At 41.6% G+C, this 18,968-nt stretch overlaps 1 protein-coding gene across 3 annotated transcripts in view; it reads right to left on the bottom strand.

Moving 5' to 3' along the window:
- The window catches only part of FAM135A (family with sequence similarity 135 member A), a 75,859-nt gene extending 65,728 nt beyond the window's left edge, over positions 1–10,131 (bottom strand). The window contains exon 1 of one of the 3 annotated variants that reach the window (XM_041477344.1): positions 9,450–10,131. The gene's annotated coding sequence lies outside the window, so the exon portion shown is untranslated. Of the gene's footprint in view, positions 1–8,598; positions 8,700–9,449 lie in introns of those variants that run through there. The other 2 variants (XM_041477340.1, XM_041477342.1) reach the window with 2 other exon arrangements.
- Between the last annotated feature and the right edge of the window lie 8,837 nt (positions 10,132–18,968).

Raw genomic sequence — 18,968 nt, 5'->3', positions numbered from 1 at the left:
TCTCTCATTCAATCACTTATTACTTGAGAAAAGAGACCAACTCCCATCTTGCTATACCCTCCTTCCAGGTAGTTGAAGAGAGTGATAAGGTCTTCCCTGAGCCTCCTTTTGTCCAGGATAAACACCCCCAGCTCCCCACAGGACTTGTGCTCCAGACCCTTCACCAGCTCTGCTGCCCTCCTCTGGACTCACTCCAGCACCTCAATGTCCTTCTTGTAGTGAGGGGCCCAGAACTGGACACAGGATTCAAGATGCAGCCTCACCAGTGCTGAGTACAGAGGGCCAATCATTGCCCTGGTCCTGCTGGCCACACTATTGCTGATTTCCTTGTGGTTTGGTTTCCAGTTTCTTACCATTTTAACAAAACCAAGTGAGGTAAGCATTATAACACATAAATTTAGGCTAGAAGTTTAACTCTTTGATCTTCAGTGCAAAAACAAACCTAAAAAGTGGAAATATAAAACACCATTTTTAATGTCTCATAACATCTGCCCACAGCTTTTATTCAATACCTACCTGAAAAAAGTAATATATTCTTATTTTGTTCTTCCTTTGCTAATGATTTTCTGACACTGAAGAGTGTTAGACCCTCTCTTCAATTGACCCCTCTTCTAAGACCCTGTCTGTAACCTTTCTGCTACACAAAACATGCATTAATTTTACAGTCTAATCCATATTATTCTAGTACAAAGTGCAATTTAGTTCTGGTTGAATAATACAAGTCCAAAGTTGAAGGACAATTCAGCAGACTGCCACTGCAAGTTGTAACCTAATGAGGTCATAAAAAGTATTTCAGAATGTGTATTAAAGCTTTTCAAAAACACATTGTAGCAAATAAACACCTACATGTCAATCTGGCCTAAGGCTTTAAGCTCTCTTGATGCTCACTTATCTTCATACTGACCAGATGAGGAAGAGATACTTTTCTCTGCAACCTCAGGTGGCGCCTCCAGAATCTTGTCTTGCGCACCTCCAAATCTAAGAGCACTAAGCTGAAACATATCTAAACTTCTAAGTTCACTTAGTTATTACCCAAACCACCCAAGCATGAGATTTTAATGCTCTGTCCTTAATGTTCCACATTCTTTTTTCCTGCCACTGAAGCCTGAAGCAAAACAGATTTGACCTAACAGAAAACAAACAAAACCACCACCCAACCAAACAAAAAAAACCCCAACAACAAAAACCAAACAAAACCCCCACAAACAAATAAAACCAACCAACCCACACTCCCCACTCCCAAGAAAAAAAATGCAATAAAATTTAATCACTCCCTACTTTTTTTAGCTGTTTAGAAGAGAAGGCACTAAACACAATATGAAGAGTACTGTGTGTGCTTTTTTCATGAAGAAATGCTCAGGCAAAAAAGCCTTTGAAGAAACAAGTGTCAAGTAAAGATAACACCGATCAGCACTGGTGGACAGCTGTGATGGTAGCTTGAACAAACTGAGCAGATCTTAGCATGCACACTATAAGAAGATTGGATGTCAGTAAGCACCCTGAGAAAACAGCACATTATATATCAGTAGCAAAGTCTTTAAATTATATCCTTTTGCTACCCTTGCAGACTTGCTTGCACCCACGCCACAAACAGCCATCTCTGCAATTGTGCTGGCAGTTGTGGGAGGCAAAAAGCCCAACAGCACCAAACCAAACCTTTACAGATATTTTGAAGGTTATATTGGTGGTTATGGCGGGGGTGGGGGGGGCAGTTGCTTTTAAATTTAAACAGCAACATTTAGCTGGTTTAAATACAGCATGATTCCACAAACAGCTGCACTGATCTATCTCAGAGTATGCCTATATTAACATCTAACCCTGAAGAGGTAAGTGAGGGCATAGCAAGAATTAAGCCAACTTTGTGAAACTACACTAAGTCTTCCACACTAGAAACAGCTTCAGAAGATTCTGCCTCAGGTGCTCATTCACATCTTCATAGCATCAATACAATCGCCCCCTCAACACTGCCAACACAGTGCTCATGGGACAGCATTTTAAAATTAATTAGTTACCATTTTAGAATAATCTATTTTTGCAGGACTTGATCAGATCATTTCCTTATCCGGTTTCAAAGCACAGCTCCACAAATAGCAGTGCCATCGCGCATGGGGAAGGGAAGCGCGCAGCAGCACAACACAGCGGCTCCCTGGCCAGTTGTCCCCTCAGCCTGCATTAGCCACAGCCTTGGCACAACAAAGCAAAGAGGTCTCAGTAGCAGGGTGAAAGAAACTGTCCCTTCTCGCAGCCATTCTTGAGGCAGTATTTTTACCCTCCACTCCTTTCTTTGATTCACCTCAACAGCTGGATAGTAACGCCCTACCCCTGCCCCACTTCTTCCATGGACGCACACAACCCCAGAGCCCAAGCAGCAGCTCAGTCTAACCTCCCCCTGCTCCACAGGACAAGTTCTGCTCTCTACTCACAGCCTGGTTTCCCAGGGAGGCAACATCTGACCTAGGAACCCTCCTTGGCACCCCAGGCCATTTCCTTCCACATGGCGGCACGGAAGGATGGAAAGCTGAGCAGCTTCCAGCAGCTTTGTCCCAAAAGGCCCAAAAACATGCTCTGCCTGCAGAGAAACCAACCAACACATCTGGTGTCAGGAGACAGGCACCACTTGTGCTGAAGAAGGGCTCTTCTGCTCCCTGTCATGGAGGAAGAGAGCGACAGGGCTGCCCTAGTCAGCACAGCCTGCTCCATCTGAGCTCCACAGGCTGCAACCGTCCCTTAGAGCACTGGCATTGCTCCTGCCCCACTGCACAGCGAGAATATCGTAGTAAAGACTCCCTATGAAACAGGCAAGTAGAGCAGCATTAACAAATTCAGTTTCAAGATCTACTTTTGTTTATGTTGCAGCTTGAAGGCTTCACGCTCCTCTTACCTCCCGCTCCCCACATGGCATTTCACTAACAGAACAATGCTGACGTGTTAGAAGCTGCTAAAAACACTGACACAAACCTAAAATGGCAAGACTCTGTTTCCAAAATAGCACATTGGAAACAAAACAAATCTAATTATCACCTTTAGTAACTTCAATGGGTAGACTTGCAGGGTTACATCAAAACAAGTCAGAAAACTGTTTTCTGAATTAGCCTGAACCATCACCAATGCTACTTAAACAATTTTTGACAGTGTTTTGTATGAAACAGTTTTTGTTCACTTCTTTTCTCCTACCATTTACTTGTCATGTTTAGTTAGAAATTCTTGTACTAACGTTTTGTAATCATTAAATCCCTTACATGCTGCTTTGAAATTTGCTACAACTAGAACAAGTACCACCCCTTAAATACAGCATAAACATTCAAGGAAAAAAAGGCCCAAGAACTGGGAACCAAAGTCATCACAGGCTTTCCCTAGCCTGCTGATAGCATGGCTGGTTGGTTTTCAAAAGGTTATTGTTCCTTCTTCTCTCACCTGAGAAGAGCAAAGTGACTGGCCATGAAAATTCATCATTCTAGCTAAACTCCATCAGCTTTTACACATTTCCATCAAAAGGCAGGTAACATCTGTTAGAGCTTCAAGTCACAGACTTAAATTCAGCTCAAACATTAGTAGCATTAGCTGGCACTCAAACCAATTTCATAGACACACAATGCACCTTCCACAGGTTGTCTCTTAAGGACATGCAAAATAAAATTAAAGGCAGGTAAAACCCTATGGCTCAGAGCTTCTGCCCCAGCAACAAGGGCCTTCATCAGAAAAAGAAGCCCAGCATGAAAGAATGGCCACATATGTGGAGATCTAGGTCCTGACTTCCACGTTCAGGTCTAGTATTGACCTCACCTTTTACAAGGTTTTTTTCCTCTAAGCTGTTTTACATGTAAAGCGGTAAAACATGATTTCTACTATCTATGGTTTCTTGTTTCAGTACTTCAAATATCCTCAAAAACTTGGTATGTTTCAATCTGGATTTTTTCACCACAGTAAGGGACTGAAGGTCAGAGGCGCCAGAAAACATCAGCTCTAGAATTATCTGAGAGCTGGTATAATCTCAGAATTTACCCAGAAAATCCTTTAAAAACATATATATGCATTTATAGAAATCTAGATGGGCCACATATAAATAGACAGACAAGCAATTATAATTAAGTTTAGAAGCACTACATATGCAACTATGACTACCTCTACTACTAAAACTCAGGAGCATCAATTACATTAGACTGATTTTTTTACATGGAAATACACAATCATGCAGAAAAATCATCAAGCAATAATGGAATTGACAGCCTGTAGAGAAAGTACAGCTTCTTCTACAGAAGCACAAATACTACAACATTTCCCTTATAAATTTCAACAGAAAGAAGACAGAAAATGTACTGCAGGCCATTCTAATATGAAAATTGAAAGGGAAACCTTTCTTATTAACTTTAGAAAAATCATCTATAGCATAAAAAGAATTCCGTTTATTTTACAGCTAAAAAGCATGATAAAGCATTATCTCTCAACATCCTTTATGCAACAGCTAATGAGTGACATTGTCAGTAACAGGGATAAATTCATGAGGTCACAGCACGTGAACAAGGTTGTGATTATAGTAAGCAGACTTGTATCTGGAAAACAAGTCAGTTTGTAATTTCAAAATGTCAGAGGTCAAGTGTAAAGCCTCCTGCAAAATTAACTGTTGAATACTATAGATTTCTTCTTAATTTGGGGGTATAGTGTGTACAGGTTTGTGATTTATTTCACAAACAAGATTCAGCAAACCATATGCACACATATGTACATATATATATGTATAATTCTACAGTATTAGAGCTAACAATTTTATAACTTTTCACTAGAAAGATAAATAAAGCAAAATCTGTATGCTTTCCTTTCTTTCTGATACAAGACTTGTAATTCAAAAATGTGGACATGTTTTATTTAGTTCTATTAAGAAATATTGGTAAGTGAAAGTTTTTATCTGTTTCCAACAAAACTGCTTGCACAATATAAAGTTCAAAATTTTTCACAACAAAAATGTTCCCAATTTCAAAACCTCTACAGAAAATCCATTATAAAACAAAGCACTGAAACCATTTAACAAAAAATAGAATTGATGTCATTTCAATTTGCTTTAGCATTTTCAACTTTTGTTCCACTTGTAAGTTGAGTTCTGTGAGATTTGATTCTGTTCCTTATTTCTCTGTCTGTTCTTTCCAAGAACAATGCTGTCACCAATTTCCCGCTTGAAGTAAACACAATTTGCTCACCTGACTTCTTCCTGACCCAAAACTATGGCAAACTTATTTCCTCCCTTTCAGATTTTTTTCTTGTATACTCTTTGTTGTATATTCTTGTCACCACAAAGGTTCCACGCATTGTTCTTCGAGGAAGACGGTTTCTACAACAGACTTCTACAAATATCAGCAACACCACATTACTAAATACCAACTGCTTTTGCTATAAACGAAAGCATAAATATTTATGTTCCTACTTCAATAGTAACTTATTTTTTCACACACAATACTTAATGACATGTATCCAACAAATTAACGTGTTCAAAAGGTGCTTAGCAAAATGCTAGAGAAGGCCAAAATCAGCAGATGTGTAGCAAACAAAACCACGTGTCTTGCCAAGGAGAAAACATATGGTGCATTAATATTAACAGAATGTAAGGACATACATTACTGCTTTGCCTAGCTGTGGCACAAAAACATAGAACTAGCATTTTTTCAGAAGCATTGTATGATTGTAACAAGCTCACAGGCATCAAAAATGTGACTTTGAGTGGGCTTCACCAATCTCCCATTCTCGTTTTAAAGCAGCAGGATTGTGACTTATAGTACCATAGAACAGAATCATCAAAGTTGGAAGAGACCTTTAAAGATCATCAAGTTCAAATGTCAACTCAGCACTACCACTGTAACCACTGAACTGTATCACTAGGATATAGGGACTTATAAAAGTTTTGAAGATTGTAAGATAAAAAAACTTTTCATTAACAAAAAAAAAAAATAAAAATCACATCTTCTATGCTTGTTCATTAGGATGAATACTGAATGCAAGATTAAATAATTAGTAATTCAAGAAACTCTGAGCTATGCTCTTAGTTAACCAAAAGAAATTCTTGACACAGTAGTACTTATTTAGGCTACGGGTTCTCTGAGCAACAGCCTGTCAGAGGTAACTGACATACAACAACAGGCTGTCAAAACAAATATCCATCAGGGACAATGGCTGGTCAACACACAGGTGCTACTCATCTTTCCTGTCATGAAAACAAAGCACTAGTGAGACTGTATTTTTCCATACAGAGAAAAAAAGGGAAGAGCAAAACCCACACAAAAAACTGCAACCTTGGCTAACAAGAGAGTATATTCTGCCAAGACTGTCCTATAGTGTGTAGGGATTGAGAGATGAAAAAGAACAAAAAAGACTTCAAGACAGAAAACGTGAAGCACAAGATGAAACAGTTACCAAGCAAGGATGAGTAACATTACTCTATCACAATAACAACTTCAAACATTGAAACAAGGTCAACAGTAACAAGAATTCACAACCCTTGATTGTTGATTCTCAGACTCAGGCCCATCTTTGGTACTGATTTAACTTTCAAATTTATTTGGGACAGCAACCAAGACAAGAGAGAGACACAGGCATCGATTATATTACTAAACATTTGGGTACCTGCCTCCTAGGCTGGTGTAGGCAACCAGGGTCTCATCAAGAAAAAACAGTACAGGAGTCAGAGCTCATAAAGGGCTTCCATACCTTTACCTGCAGTAGTTCAAAACCTTGCCACTCAAAGTAATCTGCCTCATTCCTTTGCCAGGATTTGCTTTCCTATGCACCTCCCCAGGCAGACAGATGGCTGTAGCATTCATATCCCATTCTAATCACTTCCAGCAAGAGAAGCTCGCACCAAAACACCAGATTGTAACCTGGTGAGAATGAGATACTGATAGAAACATCCTGTCAAAGAGTGCTTATCATATCTGAAAACCACAACCACGTCCACTAGAACTTGTCAGTATCTTTCTCAGCAGATAACTGACTAGCAAAGTCAACAAGGAATGTCTGAGTGAGCAATGGATCTCACTTTTCACATCTCTCCCTGCTTGGGAACTGAATTCACTAATTCTATATTTGTGAGAAAAAAGCACCAGAGACAGTCCTGGAACTGAGCTTTGAAACCCATGTGCTGCCAAGGGAAATGTCAAAACCACAATACTGCAGTGTCAAGTAGTTGCGTCACATCCATCATTGGGGCTTCAGAAGAGATGCAAGGGCTCAGCTCTTCTGAAATCTGAACAGAGCCCAATGTGTTACTTTTGAGGTTTTACTTAAAACAAAAGTAAATTCTATCGCAATGGAATCAAGATGAATCAACAACTGTGTTGGTTTGTTTGGCACATTTTCAAAATCACAGTTTTGAAGACAGATTTTGGTTTGCTGTGTGCACTTTACTATTACTGATTACTATTCATGCCACACCTTATGCAGGCCAGTCAAATTGACCATAATTTGAATTGAAGGTAACAAATCAGTTTTATTAATAAAGAGCTAATTTAAGTCCAAAACCAGTACTTTCACATATCAGTCAACTCTCACCAGTAGTGTAGGACTGTATATCACACAAGGGATATTTAAACCACTCCAAAGAATGAGTTCAAATCTGTATTCTCTGACTTCTATCAATTGCCAAGGGAAAGTTTAAGAATTGACTTATGCCACTAATGGGGGAAGGTGGGGGGGGGAAGAAAACAATTGGTCCACCCAAGGAAAATGCAGACTAAGATTTATAGCTGTGCTCTGACATACCAAATGCAGGTACTCAGCCTGTGACTACTGGTACAGTCATATGGAAGAAACAGAACAAGATTACAACTCTGTGCTTCATTCATCTAAAGTACTTGCAAAGATACAGCCAGAGCCCAGATTGTTGTCCACTTCCTACAAAACAATTCAGTTTTAATGGGCAATGAACTGTTGAAGAGAATAATAAAAACTATGCGGGAGTGCCTAATTTGTTCCTCCACAAATCCAGAATTCTTTCATTGTAAAAAAGCCATAATGTTCCAGCAAACCGGAGATTTATTGAAGCGGTTTTGGGCTTAGCAAGGGCCAAGCAATTTTATCTTCACAATCAAACTGCTAAGTTGGAGTTATTTAATGGATGAAAATGTAATGCCTTCCCTTCCAGAGTAATACAGATTCTGCAGCATTTCCACTTGCTATCAGCCAAGCAAACCAAAAGGTGGTGCGTGTGGATTTTACCTCAGGCTTTGCCTATTTATAAGACATTAAGCAAGCTGAAAGAACCACTTAAAAAAAAAAAAGTAAAACCCAGTAAAACAAAATAGGCATTTATATCCGCTCTACTTGATAAAATGTAAGATTTCAAACAGTATGTTTCAGTCAGCAAAATTCTCTGCAACCAGGAGAAAGGGGAAGTGGGCTTAAACACATCAGCACAAATATCTCCTTGGTTATAGTATCAACATGATTGTAAATCCCCCAATTACAATTTTAAAAAATCTGTCATGCTATGCAACTTCTCTTCCAAGCAATACTGCGTTTGCAACGCATAATTATCAGAGCTTTCAAATTGGTTCTGTTCGAATTTTTGCTTAAAATAATACAAGAAACGAACATTATTTCCACCAGAGCGCTTACTGATCATGCAAATCCTGCATCCGAGGTTAACTGAGCCCTGACGAGGTCCTAGGGACGGTAACGGGGGTGACGAGCATCTGCTGAAGGCACCGCCGCCCGCAGCGCCCTGCCCCGCTCTGCAAGCGCTCCGAGGGGAACGCGCTGTTCCCGCTCGGACCGGGAGGGCGGGAGCCGCCAGTGCCGCCCTCCGCGCACCAGGAAATAGCTGGGAGTTATTCCTAACGCTCGGCCAGCAACTTTCCACACTGCACGCAGAAACCGACATTTAAAATAAATAAATAAATAATAAACGCCCCCTCCTCGCCCCCTCAACTCTGTTTCAAACCCTGTGAGGGTCCCGTATTTCTCAGGAAAGGAAGGAGAGGAAAGGCACCATCGCCTCCAGCAGTTCCTAGTACCACGGCCGGGCCTCGGACACTTCGCGGCGGGGACGAGCGAGACATTATTTCTGACCTATTTTCGGCGCCGCCTCGGAGCGATAAACAATCAACAGCGGCGGCGAAACGCTGCCTGGGCAGAAACTTCTCCGGCCACGAGCCGCTCCCGGGAGCCACGAGCCGCCCCCGACCGGGGGCTCGGGAAGAGTCCCTGCCCCGCGGCGGAGGCGGCCGAGCCCCCGCCCCACCTCGCCGCCCACCCGGTCGGGCTGCAGAAAGGCTCCCCGAGTTTTCCAGCCGGGGTGCGGAGGTCAGACCGACACAAACAAGTCCCCCGCCCGCCATGCCCGCAGCCCCGGAGACAGGCCGAACAGGAGGGGTGCCCGCCTGCCCCAGCCCTCCGGGAGGGGACGGACACGGTCCCGCCGCTCTGCCCGACCACCCTGCAGCCCCTTCCCGCTCCCCAGCACCGACCTGGGACACAAAGGAGCGGCCGCCGCTGCCCGCCGATCGCCCGTGCTCCCCGCGGAGTCCAGGCCGCGGCAGCACCGCGATGGCGTAGCGCAGGCATCCGACGCCAGCGCTTGCTGCTCCCGCGACGGCCCGTGCCGCCGGCGCCCGCTCTGCGCTGGGCGGGGAGGGAGGGGGGGCGCTGGGAGCCGGCCGAGCGCCGCTTCCTGCTGCCCGGCGCCGAGGGGCGGCGGGTGCTGGAGCTGCCGCAGGGAGGGCTCCGCCGGCGGCTAAGCAGAGGCCGGTGGTAGCGGCCGCATCCTCGGCTCCCGCGCCGGGATTTCCGCGCCGCCTCGCTCCGGCTCCGAGGAGTCTCCCGTGCGGCTCCCGCGGCGGCCGCTGCTGGCAGCGGGAGCCCCGCTGTCCCCGCGATGCGCCCGGCTCGCGCTCGTGCTCCCCCTGCCGCCCCGCCGGGCCGGGCCGCGGCTCGGGCCCCTCCCGCGGCTCCGCGGGGCCGCTTGGGGCGGCCCCGAAGGGCCGGGAGACCCCCGGGGCGAGCGGGACGCGAGCCACCCAGGGCTTAGCCCTCGCTGCTTTCCCCCCGCGTTCCGCTCCCCAGAGACCCCTTGGCGGCGCACGCTGTGAGGCGGGGAGGCCTGCCTGCTGCCGCGGCCGCCAGCGCTGCTTCCCGGTGCCCGCTGTCCCGGCCTGGGCACGGAGCAGAGAGCAGCCCGCAGGAAAAGGCTCCTCGGGCTGCTGGGGAACCGCGGCGGGGCGGGCCGGGCTGTGTGGCACCTGCCAGCGGGTGCAGGACTGGAGGTAATGAGCCTTTATCGAGAACAAGTTCTCGTTTCTGTAGGAAGACTTTTTATCAGTACGTGATACCAAAATAGAAGTAAATCGGCTGTAAACGGCACTAATAAAACTGGTAGTCTTTAGCATTGAGGAGGAGGGATGCTGGGTACTACTGTCTCATTAACAAGTGTGACGTGTAGCTTGAAAATGAGTTTGTTCAGAGAACTATTGCAAACAGAATGATTGTCTGAAGAAAAGTCCTATTCTTCTTCCCCTTCTATCTGCCTGCCTTTTTCTGAAAAAAAAAAAAAATCTTGGATGTAAAGAAAATTTGTATAAAAATAGTTTTTCAGACTCCCAATGTGTACTTCTTTCTCAATGCCTAACCTGTAGCTATTTTGCAGAGAGAGGAATTGGAATGCAGGCAATTTGCTTTTAATTAAAGGGGTATTTCAGGCCAATCAGGTGGCAGCAATGTTAAATTTTATGTTAGTGTTTGCATAGAATTCTTTCAATAATTTTGTCACCAATTGATTTAGCATCCAGACATGCAAACAGAAAATTGACTGTGAAGGCAAGGAGCCAGATTGATGCTGGGTTGGGACAAATGACAGAGGGACAAGAAGCTGATTGCCATGAGGTACCAAAACTAGCTTTGTGAGATATCCTTGTGAGTTCTCAGCACCTTTTGTTTCTGTTAAATCTGACTGAGATTGTACTGCTGGCAGAAATTTACTGCAGGCTGAACCCATGGCTATTTGGAAATTTAATTTTTGTGAAAGAGATTTCAGTTCGTGGGAGATTAATGATTTAAATGAAACTTGCATCTGTTTTATCAGGAGCATGTGAATGTCTCAAGGTTTTTTAAAAAGGCAGTTTTGAAATTATCAGTGGCTCTGCCATTTTTTGTCCTTGGTTATTTTGCGATAGGCTTTACTAACTGCTTTGTGGTCCCACAGAGTCAGTTCCAACAACCAAAAAAATACTGGAGTAGTTGTGTGTGGCTGACACAAGGTCTCACCAGGCCTAAACACATCTCAGACCTGCCTCAGAAATTCAGCAGCTTTGTACTAAAAGATGCTCAGCACCAAATAATGCCTGTGGATCTAAGAAGCCAGATTTTATTGAAGGTGTTCTGATTGCTGAATAGTCCAGAAGCTGGCCTGGCAGTTTGGATGGGCTTTTATATATCTGCACAGATAAATTCTTGTCTGGCATGTAATTTTTTTGGTTATTTTATCTCTTAATCTTGGCTGGACTTCTGCTGTTAGGAGAATATATCTTGCAGGCTTCTTTCCCGTTAGATGGAGGAAGCATTTCTTGGTGACTGTATTGTCCACTGATATGAGCAGAAAACTGGCAGCTTGTTCCTATAAATGGCAGAACTGCCATTAGAGGAATCTAATTTTGTCCCTCACAAAAATCCACTTGTAAAAATGTATCATCAATCAAGCTCAGCTGCCAACCTTGTCCCCCTTTTGCATGTGGTAGTGAGTACTGGGGATGGGGTCCACCGACATGCCACACATATCCCATGTGCTTTGTGCTGCCTCCCTGTTTGTCTGTGTAAAGAGGGATGATCTGACAGCCCTTCCGAATGAAGACAACCTTGAGGAACAGCAGCTCCCTCCATCTAAAGCTGTCCTTGTTTTCAGGAGATTTTTAAAATTTGGGTGCTGTACATAAGAACTGCCACAAAAAGGGTATTCTGTCAAACCTGGATGCACTGATAAGCATTGTTTATTAGAGATACCTATCATGAATTTATGGATTATTCTCACTAATAACTAACACAGGGAAGCCTGGAAGTAATTGATTGCTTAGGTATGATGTAAGAAACTCTAGAAAGCACTTTGCAATTTGAGTTCTGTTGAAGCTGCCTTTTCCATGTGAAATGAATTCAAATCCTTAGTTCACATGGCTGCGCTGAGCATTTTTTCTAGTCCAGGATTTTGTTAAAAAATAGGTTATTGATTTATGGATATGTCTGTCATGTTCAATACAGCACTAATACTGGTCTGTACCCTCTAGCTAGCATCAAATTCGTGCAGACTCAGAAACAAAAGCTGTGGAGCCACTAGCAGCTGAACTGAGAAGCAGGACTGGGAACCCAGATGCAAAGCCACATGCAGTCAACTGCACAGCTTCCAGTTTCAGAGCCAGCCTCTCCAGTGATAACCTGGGGCTCTTCCTGCACTGCTCCTGTGTATGGTACAGACAGGCACACTGTAGAAATAATGTGGTAAAGGGCTAGTGAAACCGAATGGAACCGCCAGTTTGGGAATATTCTGTGAGGATCAATCCTGATTCCTGGAAAAAAAACCCACAATAGATACTCTGGCAAGGAAGCTTGGTAACTGTGCACAAGTGTGTACCAGGAGAGTGTGGAGTAAATAAACAGTTTTTCTGAGAAGTTTATATAGGTGGACAAAGAGAAAGGAATCTCAGAAAAATTGCCAGAGGAGAAGACACAGGGTACAGAGTAGGATGATAAAGATTGCCACATTTGGAGTGAACATTGTATCACAGGGATGGTTCATGTATTACTGTGTCTAGGATTTAAAACTGGGTCAATATGAGTGGAGGAATGATTCCTGTCAGAGAAGCAGCTGTTGATTGTGCTTGTTAGCTGTCAAAATATGGAAAAATGCTGAATGAAAGTTCAACTGATTGCTCAATAAAAACACAATTCTAGACAAGTGCCAGATTTGGCTGTGTGCCCTAAATAAATATCCAGATATAGGATACACAGCACTAAGCACGTTCATTTTCGGGTAACAGATTTGTGTGAAACATCCTATGCAATGGCTTTAATCATAAGAAAACATAGAAACTAATTACATTTAGAGACTATTTTGATAACTGTGTGTTGAAAACAGTGAACGAAAAGATGCTTCTGTGTACTGCAAGGGATTGCAAAGTTCTAATTAGAATATATAATTACAAAATCATAATTAAGCTAGTATGTTACTAAAATAGAAAGCATTTCACTTACAAATTTTTTTAAATTTAAATAATGTGCTCAAAACAATCGAAAGTATTTAGCTTTTAAATGTTATTACTTAATAAATGAATGCAATACTTATAGGATTCACAGAAGATTGGTTAAAAGCTACTTTTCCTTACATGACAAATAGTGATAATTTTGTGTTTGTTTGGGAATTGCAAAGCAAATGGGGAAAATTAACAAATTGTATATGGAGAATAAATGAGAGCTATAAAAATACAGCAAGAGAATTTCAAAGGTCAGCTTCCTCTTGTCAGCAGAGGCTCTCTAAAGGCTGCTCAAGATTGGGAACTCATTGCCATAGCTACCTTCAGTTTGCATGGTATTAGGTTGGTGCAAAAATAAGGAACTGGCTTTTTTGACACACAGCATGCTAACAGTGATATAGGGAAACCTTCATACCATTGCTGTTGTCAGTGGTTTCAGGCACAGCTGCAGGAGTTTTGGTTTAGATGCCCTGACTTTAAATGAGGGACTTCTGAAGTAGCTGGAGATGGGATAAAATGAATGGACACAGGTTAGGTGTTGGAACTGTGCAGGTAAAAATGGGAACAGAATTAATGCAAGGAGACCAATTGATCAGTTGAGAAGTTGTAGAGGTGATGATCCAAAGGTGGAAGCACATTCAAAAGGAAAAAAGGAAGCAGAGAACCCACTAGAAGACTGCAATGCAGGCTTGCAGAAAAAAACAGGATTTAAAATACATCACGTTAATTACCCTTCTGAAAAAAAAAAGAAGAAACAAGGATATGGAAGAAATGTAGTCCCCAGGATTTAAAATACATCACATTAATTACCCTTCTGAAAAAAAAAAAAGAAGAAACAAGGATATGGAAGAAATGTAGTCCATAGGATGTTGGAACAAATCACCAATTGTCAGTTAGAAATGCTGAGAAAGATCCTGCAGAGAAAACTGCATTTGGTTTTGCTTTTCTTTACATAAGAAAGAACTGCAAGTGTCAAGGGCACAGAATATGTGCTTTCATTTGATATTAGTGTTCATCAAATGAAAGGCAGAAGGGAAGGATATGTAAAAAAAAGAATTCTGAGTCCTATGGCTAGGATTTAAGAAAGTATTCTATTGAAGATTTGTTTAAAAACTCTAATGCCAAGAGAAGTTACAGGAAATAAATTTGCATTTACTGTCATTGCTCTTTAGCAAGTTCCCATGTATCAAATCTAAATATCTCAATGCAGTAATACTTAATAATCGTGTCAACATCTAACAATTTCAATTCTCACCCTTTTTGGGAAGGTAGCAATAGAAACTAATTACACTTTCCCCCGTGCAGCAGCAGTACTGTTTGAGCAAGTTCTCCTAGGCAGCGATGAGATTGAAAGTGCCCTGTTTGCAGGGTATTGGGTGGACTCTTCTGTGGAGCTGCTGCAAACTGTTTTCTCCAAGTTCTTCCCTTGCCCTGTCATGGGAGGGCTGGGACCTTGTGTCTCTGGTCACAGCTGCACCCACTTTGAAATTTCACCCTCCTTTCAGTGATGCCCAGGGCTTGCTCCTGCTAACACCCAGCAGTGGTCAGGCCTTGTGTTAAGTGATTTCTGCCTTGGGGCCTTCTGCCCTGGCTGTTGGAAGGATATTCCATAGCCCAGCAAACCAGACCTTAATGGTAAGTATTTTCTTGTACTGAAATCACATTTTACTTTATCCTAGGTTGCACTTAACATTAACAGTTCTCTTATGCTGTGCATTGAGTACCATAGATCATAGAACCATAGAATTGTCAAGGTTGGAAAAAGCCTCTAAAATCGAGTCCAACTGTTAACCAAGGATTGCTATATTCACTACTAAATATGTTCCACAACTTCTCAGGGCAGCCTGCTTCCCTCAATAGCACTGTACACTGATGTTTCCACCAGAAATCTCTGTTTATTGTGTTGAGCTTCACAAGTTTAGGATTACCAGCTCTCCCATAAGGTAATTTCACTTGGTAACTGGTTTATGAATTAAGTCTAATATTCTGTAGAATTTATATGGAGGAAAACACAGTTCTGGAAGTAAAACCTGGCTGGTGCCAGATGGAGCAAGACCACTGCATGTCAAGTCAAATGCTTCACAACTTTTTAATTTGTGTTTTGGGAATCTGAAGTGAGATTTCGACAAACAATTTTATATCCAATGCCAAGTCCATGATCTTTTGGAGTATTTTCTCTTGTGTAATTTGGCTGCATTTTTCTGAGGTCAGGGGCTGTTTATTTTATCTAGTTTCTCTGGAGCTATGCTTTCTTTCTGCTGATTTTTTTTGCACAATTTGGATATAATTTCTAAGATTAATTTATGTATTGTTTGATTTTGCTTCTGAAATACAAATTAAATTTTTTGAGACCAAACCTAAAAACAATAGTTAAAATATTCAACTAATTGATTTTCCTCCACTTTCTATGTTGCTGCTTACCGCTGTCTTTCATCTAAAGTGTCTTTCCCAATCTTCTGTTTGATTATGTAGTATAAAATATACCGTACTTTTTAAAATGAGTATATCCTTCTGAAAGCTGGGAAGCACAGCAATACAATAAATCCATATGGATTTATTCTACAGCATGTGACTGATGGTTCAAATGAGCACTCAGCTCTCATAATAAGCTTGAAAAGAGGCTAGAGACAGAGAAGTGTGGTGTGACAAGATGGAAGGAAAGAGAAAAAAAAACCTTTTGGGATTCAACCTTGTTTTGCTCACTCCTTTGCTCTTTTATGTTTGTCAAGGACATAAACAGTCATGTATGCCCTGAGGCCAAAGCTTAAAGAGCATGAGTCCTGTACTGGCTTGTTATAGGACTGGCACAAGAGATACCCACCATTGTGATTGCAATCACATTTAAAAACAAACAAAAAACCAAAAAAACAACCCAAAAAACCCAAAAATACCAACCTAAAAAAACCCAAAGAAAACCCAAGAAGAATAGAGGAAAAAAAAGGCTTTGTTGAGATTTGAAGGTGAATTAAAGCATAAGTCTCATTTATTTACTCGATTTCCTAAAAATGCACATCTGTTAGCAGAAATGTTTTAAAACATTGTGTACATCACTTTGTGTACACCTCTGGTGTCAGTCAACATTGACTTCTAAAGCATGGGAGTACAAAAAGTATGTAATGTAAATAATCTCAAATCTATGATTTTGGTTTTGCTTATATTAGTAGGAGGTTAGTAGTAATACCAACATCTGTGTGTTATTTTTTATTAAAACTGTGGTATTTTATATTAAGTTAGAACTTGAAAATCATGAAGATATCCTGATGGTCTTTCATTGATTCTTCCCAAAGCTTCTGTTAAGTTTACAACCTCAAATGTTAAAAAAATGCATCTTTGCAAAGTTTAAACCATATTGCACAATTTCAGTACTGTCAGATCATTTATTTAAATCGACCACAGCTGTACCTATATTTTGGATTAAAAAATGCTGTCTTGAAAGAGAAACAATTGCTTAGATAGGAACTTCTGAAATGCTGAGATTTTAAGATCCTAATGATCATAATAATTTGAAAGGTATGAAAATGGAAATGCACAGGTGAAATGCCATTCTGAAACAGCAAAGTCTGAAGAGACATCTTGTTTTTCTAATATTGGGCAAACATTTGAACAGACTCAGTGGAAATAAAGGGCTTTTGCAATAAAATACTATGGTTTTCTGAGTTAATACATGAGAAATAATATTCTGAAGGTTTCTGGCCCTTGTATAGCATTAAATGTCATTCCAAGGTGAAAAGAAAGTTGCATCTGAAGGCAAATGCTTTCATTATTGCTACGGTCAGTCTGCTTCCAAATTTCACTAACCATTGAAGCCATCTCAATTCCACTGAATCTGAAAGTGTTTTAGGTTTTTATTGCCCTGGAGAAAAGTGAGATGATATGTCTAGGGTAGGCCGCTTTGTATCTCCAACAGAAGAACTTCTATTTATTTTTCTCTTCAGCTACCTCACATATGAGCTGGTTCAGGTGTCTGCCAAAGTGGAAAGATGTAATACTCTTTTTATAAAGAAGGATGAGCGAAAGCATCACAAATTCTACTCAAAACCAAAAATCATACAAATACTACCACTAACAGAAAAAAAAAATGTTTTTCAGGTTATTGTTCAATTTGATGCTACTGTATTACTTCAGCCAGTTCTGGCGCAAAATAAATTTTGCAACTCACTAATAAAATGAAAGAAAAGTCCTCGTCATCTACCATGTCTGCTATCATTTTTTTTTCTTATTATTTTATTATAAGTCTTACTTTGTCTGGGATTTGAAATGCTGCATTGCTGCTCTTAGACTTATAAAAGTAGGCTGGAAAACAGGGGACACAGAAGCTGAGGCAGCTACAAAGCAAGTGAAACTTATCCATTTATTCAGGTTTTTTTAACTGCCAGATCATTTGGATTATTGAAGTGTTGCTATGGAAAAAAACCATATACATAAAAATAAATTTATATATAATATAAAGTATCTTTTTTCAGGTAAACAAAAGAGTTCCAGTCAAGATAATGGCTTTTACTACTGTCTGGTCAAGACAGTAAGAGTAATTGGTTTTCTGTCTGTTTGTGGTTTCCTGTACATTGGGTCTAATCTTTATATTTTCATCATAGCAGGTTGAGCTGAAATGGGCAGTAACTTGGCTCTCCCCATCCCACTCCTTATCCAGAGCAACAGAGGCAGAAGCAGGTGTCTGTCTTTACTGCTGGTACAAATCCAAAGCAAGCTGCCATTAACACGTCTGAGAATAGCCTGCATTAACAGAGCTTTTCCTGAATGCCTGTGAAGATACTTTACCATTGTGTACACAAACCAAACACCAAAGGAGCTTATCCTATCACTGCTAAATCAAATTAACTGTTGATAAAGTCAGATGAAAATGGTGTTTTACACAAATTGTTGCACATCCATCCTCTGCGCTGGTATAGGAAGCCAGGACTGATACCATGCAACTACTTAGATGCAAAATGACGCTGAGATACAACTTTGGACAACAGCAAAAAAGAAAACTGTTTAATTCTTCAAAGTGCAACACTGAATTGTCCAGTATTCAGCCTACACACTGAGGGACTTATCATGGTGTTGAGATAGCTAGACATGAGTGCAAGTATTGGGTAAAGAGGATGCTACTACTTGCTGCTGTGGTGATGCAGAGAGCTGTGAGCTAGTATTGATGGGACTAATGCACTGAGCTCTGAGTCAACATGAAGGTGTCACCCTCAGGACTGCTGCCAATAGATCTGCCTTTAGAAACCCCACAGAGCCTTGGCAACCTGGCTCGGGCCACAGGCTCTACTGCGCTGTGAGCAACGAGCCTCACGTAACGATGGGTACGTGTTCAAAATGGCATGTGTGCAGGGGTACATCACATGCCAGTCCCTTTCATGCAACCCCTCATACTGGCTGATCAGATCATTCTTAGTTCAAATTACCTTTTCCTCACTTTGGACAAGGAAGGATGAAAGTGAGTTTGAGGGAGAAGAGGAAAATGATCATTAGCATGGGGTATGATTGGTTTGCCTGTATTTCTTTTGCACAAAGAATGGGACATTTATAAGTGGGTTTTGTTGTACAATCCCTTGCTTCTGCAGCAGTGCTCAGAGGATGTTTTTCCCATGCTACAGGCTGGTTCTGCTCAGCCTTTATTCTTTGCTCATGCTATTATTCTGCCTGCAGTGATGGGAAAACCCTTCAGCCTAGCAGCAGTGGTTGAATGTAATATATGACAAGAGACGGGAATGTTCTGCTTGCACAGGTGGTTGGCTTCCTTTCTTC

The sequence above is a fragment of the Pyrgilauda ruficollis genome, unplaced genomic scaffold (genome assembly GCF_017590135.1).
Source record: "Pyrgilauda ruficollis isolate IOZ18807 unplaced genomic scaffold, ASM1759013v1 scaffold40, whole genome shotgun sequence".
NCBI classification, from domain to species: Eukaryota; Metazoa; Chordata; class Aves; order Passeriformes; family Passeridae; genus Pyrgilauda; species Pyrgilauda ruficollis.
Note: the sequence above shows the minus strand (reverse complement) of the source record. Positions and strands in the feature narration are given on the sequence as shown.